The 8,288-nt window shown below is 42.0% G+C and overlaps 1 long non-coding RNA gene across 1 annotated transcript; it reads left to right on the top strand.

Annotated features, from left to right (window-relative positions):
* The first annotated feature begins 1,673 nt into the window (after positions 1–1,673).
* LOC146761221 (uncharacterized) lies at positions 1,674–8,087 on the top strand. The gene is made up of 2 exons (XR_014943742.1): positions 1,674–2,940; positions 3,791–8,087. It is a non-coding gene; the product is annotated as an uncharacterized LOC146761221 (long non-coding RNA).
* The last annotated feature ends 201 nt before the right edge of the window (positions 8,088–8,288 follow it).

Genomic DNA, 8,288 nt, shown 5'->3' with positions numbered 1-8,288 from the left:
GTCTTAAAAGGGGGGGGGGGGGGGGGTTTAAAATGGGAGGAGTCCTTTAAATGGGGCAGGTGTCCTTAAATGGGTTGAACCCTATAATGTGTGGGGGGTTAAAATGTGATGGTCCTTTAAATAGGGGGGGGGGGGTCTTTAATTTGTGGGTTGTCCTTAAATGGGGGGGGGGGGGGGGGGGGGCTATAATGGGTGGGGATGTTAAAATGGTGAAATCTTTAAATTGAGGGGATCCTTAAAATGGGGGGTCTTAAATGTGGTTCATTGGCCATAAATGACCTGGAGGTGCATCAGCGTCAGGAGCTGCAGGAGGCAGGTCCTTAAAAGGGGGGGGTACTTAAATGGGGTGGGTCCTTAAATGGGGGGGTGTCCTTTAAATGGGGGGAAGGCTTTAAATGTGGGGGGTCCTTTAAATGGGTGTTCCATGGCCATAAAGTACTTGGAGAGGGACATAATGGGGGTGGTGGGGGGGGGGTTCTTAAAATGGGGAGGTTGCCTATATTGGGGGGGGGTCCTCAAAGGGGGGGTGGTTCCTAAAATGGTGGTGAGAGTCTTTAAAATGGGGAGGGGTCTTAAATGGGGGTGAGGGTCGTTAAATAAGGAGGGGGTTTAAAATGGGGGGACCCTATAATGGAGGGGATTGTTAAAATGGAGGGGGGTACATAAAATGTGGAGGGTCCTTAAATTGGGGAGTCTGTAAATGGGGAGTCAATGGCCATAAAAGACCTGGTGGAGGCAGGTTGGGGAGGGTTGTCCTTAAATAAGTGGGGGTCCTTAAATGGGGGGGCCGTCCATAAAATGGGGGGTAGTCCTTAAATTGAGGGGGAGCCAATAATGGGTGGGGGGGGGGTTAAAATAAGGGGGTCCTTTAAAAGGGAGGGGCATTTAAATGGGGTGGTTCTTAAATGGAGGCAGACATTAATATAGAGGAGTCTTTAAATAGGGGGGCGGCTTTAAAATGGGAGGAGTCCTTTAAATTGGGGGGACCCATATTAATGGGTAGGGGTCCATTAATGTGGGGGGGACTATAAATTGGGCAGTTCTTAAAAGGGGGGGGGGTTTAAATTGGAGGAGTCCTTTAAATGGGGCGGGTGTCCTTAAATGGGGGGGGACCCTATAATATGTGTGGGGGGTTAAAATGTGATGGTCCTTTAAATGGTGGGGGGTCATTAATTTAAGGGTGGTCCTTAAATGTGGGGGGACCATATAATGCGTGGGGGTGTTAAAATTGGGGGGTCTTTAAATGGTGGAGTTCCTTAAAATGGGGATACTTAAATGTGGTTATATAAATGACCTGGAGGTGCATCAGCATCAGGAGCTGCAGGAGGCAGGTCCTAAAAAGAGGGGGGGTACTTAAATGGGGTGGGTCCTTAAATGGGGGGGGAGTCTTTAAATGTGGGGGGTCATTTAAATGGGGGTTCCATGGCCATATAGAACTTGGAGAGGGACATAATGGGGGTGGGTGGTGGGGTTCCTAAAATGGGGGGGGTTGCCTAAAATGGGGGGTGGTTCCTAAAATGGGGGTGAGGGACGTTAAAATGGGGAGGTGTCTTAAATGTGGGTGAGGGTCCTTAAATAAGGAGGGGGGGTTAAAATGTGGGACCCTATATTGGTGGGGATAGTTAAAATGGGGGGAGTCCATAAAATGGGGGGGGCCTTTAAAATGCGAGGAGGTTTTTAAATTGGGGGGGGATCCATATAAGTGGGTAAATGTCCATTAATGTGGGGGGGACCATAAAATTGGGAAGTCTTAAATGGCGAAGGTTTAAATTGGGAGGAGTCCTTTAAATGGGGGGTGTGTCCTTAAATGGGGGAGAGCCTATAATGTGTGTATGGGGGTTAAAATGTGATGGTAGTATAGGAGAAGGTAGAGGCAGAGTGAGGAAAGAATATTAAGTATGGAGAACACTGACGGCTACTATTTAATTTGCTACATGTCAGAGTAACTGTAGGATACATTCTTGCTCCCTAGTGCAGAAGACCAGACAGGTTTCCCTTTCCAGCAAGGGAGATCTTGTACTCTACACAGATGTTCTGTATTACACCTGACTTTACCCACTTTCCCCATTACAGTAGGTATAAAATAGGTTAATCTGGAGGTTCTGAGGTGTGCTTCTGTAATGATGCTGCTGGATGGGCATGCATACCCCTCAGCATGCTGCTCATAGATGAGAGAGAAGGCTGTGTTTTAAGGTGAAAGAAGACTTGTTTAAATGTATCATGGGAGACTTTTCAAAAGCAGGGTGGCAGAATTAACATCACTGGGAAGAAAATGAAACTGCAGTGCAGGGTGAAAGAAAATTTGTCACCCATTTGTAGTAGACAGTGACAGAGCTACATAAGAGATACATTCATCCTACATAAGAGTCTTGTTCCAAAAGAACTAGGTCTGGTCCCCATTTACTGGGAAGCTAGGTCAGATTCCCATAAGGCTTTGCCTGAGGTAAAGTTTGTATGTGATTGTATTTTTGAGTTATTTTACCTTTTTTCTTCTGACTCACCCATGACCACTCAGCCTACTTTCAAAGGTGTAGTTAGGCCATCACATTACTACAGCACATAAATAAATAAATAAACAAATAAATAAACAAAAAAGAAAATGTATTATTCAACATTTATATTTTGATTCAAAAGTTACAGTCAGTTTTTGAAATGCTATTACTCCATACTATTCAAGCCTTTCATCTATATGAGGTGCAAGCTGATCTTGATCCCATTCGGGGTGCTGAGGTATAGATGAAATAAGAGGCAGATGGAGAAGCTAGTGAGGAGGCTTCAGACAAGTCCCTGCTTAGCCCTGGGGCACCACACTGCCACTTCTCAGCCTGCAGGAGGATGACTGAGCACAAGCAGATGAAGGAGATAAAGTTGACTGACAAATAATGAATCATCTTTATTCATAAAGTCTCAACCTGTTCAGCACTGTTTATCAGTTGTTAGGTAAGTGTGAACATGCTCTGTATATCACAATGAGAATATACTAATAAGTACAGGACAAATTTTACTGGGATGCCTCCAGGCACAAGTTGTAAGGTACTGAGGATCTCTTACAAAGATTTTACCCAGAGAGCCTGACTCCAGGTGTTTCAGTAAAGTATGACAAAGTATGAGCCTCATAATAACTTTAATTTTCAGATGGAAAATGAGAGAAATGTGTATATTTACCAGTTTGTACTAACAAGATTGCTGCTGCCTTCCTGCTCTATGAAATACATTTTTATCACCTCCACTCTCTCTCACGTGACTCGTTTGGTCTTGTTCAAAAGTTTTAGGTTTTCTTCCAAATTGTCAGATAGTCTCCTCTACCTCATGGGTTAGCAATACCTTCTCTTGAACACTGTCTTTTGTGTTGGAGAGCTGCAAAGTATTTCACAGCCCCGTGCCAGCATCTGCTCTTCCACCAGCAAGAATGCAGTACAGAACTAAGTGAATGGAGAAGTTGGTTCTGTCTGTAAAAAGGTGTCTTCACTTATAGCCAAAAGCATGAACATGATGGATGCTGTGTGCTGCCAAGTCAGCTTCCACACTCTGTAGGCAGAAGTAAGACATAACCTGCCTCAAATGGAAAGAATTTAAATGCTGAGTGCTGGGAGGAAGACAGCTGAACATTTTGCTAGGGCAGTTGTGCTAATACCTTTGTCATGACAAAAGTGCTAGAAAATTCTTGACTGTAATTGGCATTACTGCACTTTTATGTCACCAATGTTTTTCTCTCATGGATGTAAAACACTGAGGATTTGGGTTTGCATTTGGCATTTGACCTTTCTAACACACTGCTTTTGAACCTTAGAGGTTCTTCTCCCTGCCCCCATATTTCACTCTTCAGCTACAAGACTACAAACCCCTTTCTGCTGTTTCAAATGAGATCTGAACTTCTCACATCACAACTTCCCTTATGGATCTGAGACTACAAAAGAAACATCAAAAGTCAATGTACTGTGGAAAAAAAAACTCGCAAAGAATGACTCCATTTTTATACTCAGAAGATTTAATATTTCAGAAAAGATTGCTCCAGAGATCAATACTGCACTGGGGCAAGGTAGGAGTGTCCTTGCTTCCCCCTCTGAGGCTGCTGACATACCTGCTTTCTATTTTACTTCCATTTTCCCTTGCTGTAAGGCTTCCCATCATGGCTTATTTTCTTTCTAGGACTGCTTGCCTCTTAATAGAAAGACTGTCTTATGAACCCAACTCCTCCCAAAGACAATGGAGTTATTCCAGTAGATGTGATTAGAAACCCACATCCTTAAGCGGTATTTGTAACAATATCCTCTGCACATCTCTGTAGATTATGTTTTCCCAGTTTGACCTTTGTGTATGAAGGAAATTGCTCCACTTGCTCCATTCTCAATGCTCCAAATTTGAATAACAGGATCTTGTAAAGGAATTAAGCAGTTAGTGCTGCCAAAGGTAGCAGCTCAGCTCCTCATTGTGATGGTGGAATAGTTACCTCATATGAGGGATGCCTGGGGCTATGGAGTACCTGCAGGGTTATCAGGAGGAATACACAGACAGGATGTTTAGTGTAGAGACAATGCATATGGCTAGATAATGTAAGCAAATGGTCTCATTCAAGAATATATGTAAATGATTAAAATCTCAGAAGGCTGAGAAGGATTGTGTTCTTAAATAATAATCCAGCTAACTAGAAGTAGGGAATGTCCTAGAGTGCACTTCTGTACTACTCTGTAATGTTTTTGGAAGTTAATTTTCTGTGGCCTTTACTCAAACTCCAGATTTCTTCCAAGTGCCATAAAACTGTTTATTCAAAATGGAGGCCGGGGGGCGAGGGAGTGGGGGTGGAAATAGTAGATAACTGCACCCATTCTCTTTGGATTAGAAGAAGATTGAGTTGCTGAAAGAAATAGACCATAATCAGACAACAACCTGATTTATTTAGTACAGTACCATCTCTGTAGAAAAGATAAATTGAGCTTTCCCTCCATTGTGGGAAAGGCACAGAAAGTGTATTTCTAGAAAGTCTTCTTCTCCAATAAACAATGAGTATTTGAGAAGTGCTTTGTGGTCCTTAAGGGCCAGCTTTAGTAATCCCCTAGATAATGTTAGTTTTTTGATCAAAGCTTCACAGTGTGGGGCCTGTCAGTGAACATGAGGGCAAGAGGGCAGCGCGCTGGGACAAACAGCTGCACACCAATATGGTTAGATATAGCTGAGTCAACTTTATTGCCCAAAAAGCCATACTTTTATAGCAGACAAATTAACTGAAGGAAAGCTACTGCAGTAACAACCCTAAAACCCCCCTTCAAAGCTGTGAGCCATTCATTCTTTTCCTAGAGATGTCCTTGGTTCTCATGCTGTTTATCCTGCTCCATAGCTGCTGCTCTGTAAAATTGTTCTTGTATTACCACAGGAGCCTTTTTTTTCCGCAAGGCATATTCTGAGTTTGGTAATTCTTTTTAAGTGAAAACAGACCCTAGAGAATATTATGAAACTTTCTAATGTCTGGAAAGATAAAGCGTGTAGTTACAGTAAGAAGTGTGGTCATGCAGCATTAGGACTGCATTTTGGCAAATGTGACAACCAGTACTATGCCTGATTGCAGTTATTGGGTGTACACAGAAAGAAGCTTGGTGTTGCTTTGATATGGCCATAACTTGCCTGTCTATTACAAATCTCCATTGGCAGGGCATGAGCATCTTGCAGGTGAATTGTGATGGGTAACTTGGGTAAATTGTGGAATCCTTCATTCTGAAGCAATGCTAAGATTGTAGCAATGATTATCTGGAACATAAAAGCAACCACTGTCATGAGCCAGCTGCCAGCAATTGGCCATTACAAAAGAGCTTTTCTTCAGGTATAGTCTCTTAAGAATATAAAATAAGATTTTGTTGCATCTTCCTCTGAACAACATATCTGTAACTATATAACTACATAATTATATAACTATATGTATCTAGATCTATAACTGCCTGAAGGGATGCTACAGTGAGGTGGGAGTCAGCCTCTTCTCTCATGTGACTAGCAGTAAGACTAGAGAGAATGGCCTCAAGTTGCACCAGGGAGATTTAGGTTGGAGGTTAGGAAATACTGCTCCTCTGAAAGAGTGGTCAGCCACTGGAATAGGCTGCCCAGGGAGGTGGTGAAGTCACTAACACTGGAAGTGCCCAAGAAAGACACTGTTGGTTTAGACACTGTTGGGGGGATATGGTTTAATGAGAACTATTGGTGATAGGTGGACAGTTGGACTGGATGATCCTGTAGGTCTTTTCCAACCTTGGTTATTCTATGTTTCTATGATTCTATGATGTTGGCCGCTTTGTGTCAGGACACTATACTGAGACAACGTTCCTGCTTCATAATTGTCCTATGATTTTTATGGCCTCCTCTGAGCTACCAAGGAGTAATGTTTATTCAATGAAATAATAATAATAATAATAATAATAATAATAATAATAATAATAATAATAATAATAATAATAATAATAATAATATATTGAAAAGGCACATAATTATCTTTGTTTTCTTGTTGTCCGTATTTGTTGCTTTTGGGTTTAGTCTGGGAGGCAGGTCCCTTTATTTCACCCCCTCTCCATCTTTCCTTTAATCTCACTGTCCACTCTGTTACTCACTCCCTAGGTTTGGTGATGTCTTGCAAGCTGGCTGTGCTATACCTGTGACTTGTGTCAGCTGTTTGCCCAGAACTGTGGCAGTCCTTGTGGCTGGGGCGATGACAGATCAGCCTGTGCCAGTCAGCCCTGGGGAATGAGCAAACTCTCACAGATATATTTTCCCCTATGTAACTGGTGTGATGTGTGATAAGCCTTCCTAGTGCGGGCTTTACGGTAGCCATGGACAAACCAAAATTAGAATTTAAAAAATATGTTTTTTTTTTAAGGGAAAAAAGGAAACAAACAAACAAAACTCATGAAAATGGTAATATATCAAAGTTCATGAGGTCTTAAGTTACCCTGAGCCTGAGCCCACAGATTGAGACTGCCAGTTCAACCCAAGAGAAACTGAAGTCCTCCTCCATACATTGCTCATGGCACTAAGACCAGAAGGTAATGATCATTGTTCTGTAGAATTGCATGTGCTCTCCTGACTAGTGGGCAAATTCCTGTGTTCTCCAATATGCTGTAACAAAGAATGAAAAGCCCAGAGTCAACTAAAGGGATATTCAGGATTTCCTCTGAATGTTCAGAAGAGATTGGTCATCTAAGATTTGCTCAGTTAAATCTTCATTTAAAAAGTATGGTCTCAACTCCTAGATCACAGCATGCATCTTAGAAGATAACTGGCCTGTTATTGAAAATAAGAGCTATTAATTTTTCTATTCTTTTGAATATCTGCAAAAGCTACCTGGCTGCAGGGATAACCAATGTAGTTTTTACAGGGGCTGTAGTTACTAGAAAGGGGACCTAGTTAGTGATGTTGAAGAAAGAGAATTTCTTGTAGAGACTGTATGTTCTAATTAAAATAATAATAATAATAAATTGATTATACTCAAATGTTTTTTGAGTATGGAAGAAATCTGGCATAATTAAAATGAAAATGTAAGGAGTAAGGCCAAGAGAATATAAACCATTTCACATAATGTGTTACTACAGTAAGTCCAAAGTAAATTACTTAAGATATGAACCTGTGTGTAGTATGAAACTGGTACTCTTGGAAGTATTTATAGATTAATAATTGATCTAAGTTTGGAGAGTCCTCAACTTGATTCTTGGCTCCAACAGAGTATTTTTCTGTGATACTAAAGAGGCACTTAGATCCAGATCCTCAAATATATAGATGCAGTGCAAAAATAGAGCAAGAGGCAGCCCCCACTGTGAAAAACAGTCTGCCTCTGCTGGGGAATAAGGTCAACTGTGGGATGGACCTGAATGAAGAACTGCTAAGCCAAACAGCCAAAGCAGCTGAAGTGGAACCGTGGAATGGGGATATGAAGAAGTGCTTTACCAGATGCTCTGTGATGACATGATTTATGCAAGGGAGGACTCTGGGAGTGGGAAGAGTCATGTGTGTGTGGGGTTGTGTAGCAGATGTACGGGATACACATGTGTGGACGACATGCTAGTATATAAACCGTGTGACACAGCATTAAATTGAGAGAAGACTCCATGGCATCCATGACTGTGTCTCTCTCCACAGGGGTACAGCCCGGGGTCAGTTGTTGGTAACAACAGCCTGCTTTTCACTTTATGTATCACAACTGCAGTTCAGAACTGAGAGAGAGGCTTGCATTTTAGAAATCTGAAGTCTTTGGATGCACTTAATGTGTATGCAGGCAGAAATTAACCCAGCCACAAATAGTATCCTACAAGAAG

This window comes from Coturnix japonica, chromosome 3 (genome assembly GCF_054131305.1).
Source record: "Coturnix japonica strain WE chromosome 3, WE-NBRP24, whole genome shotgun sequence".
Taxonomy (NCBI): Eukaryota; Metazoa; Chordata; class Aves; order Galliformes; family Phasianidae; genus Coturnix; species Coturnix japonica.
The sequence above is the reverse complement of the archived record's forward strand: the minus strand, read 5'-3'. Positions and strand labels throughout refer to the sequence as shown.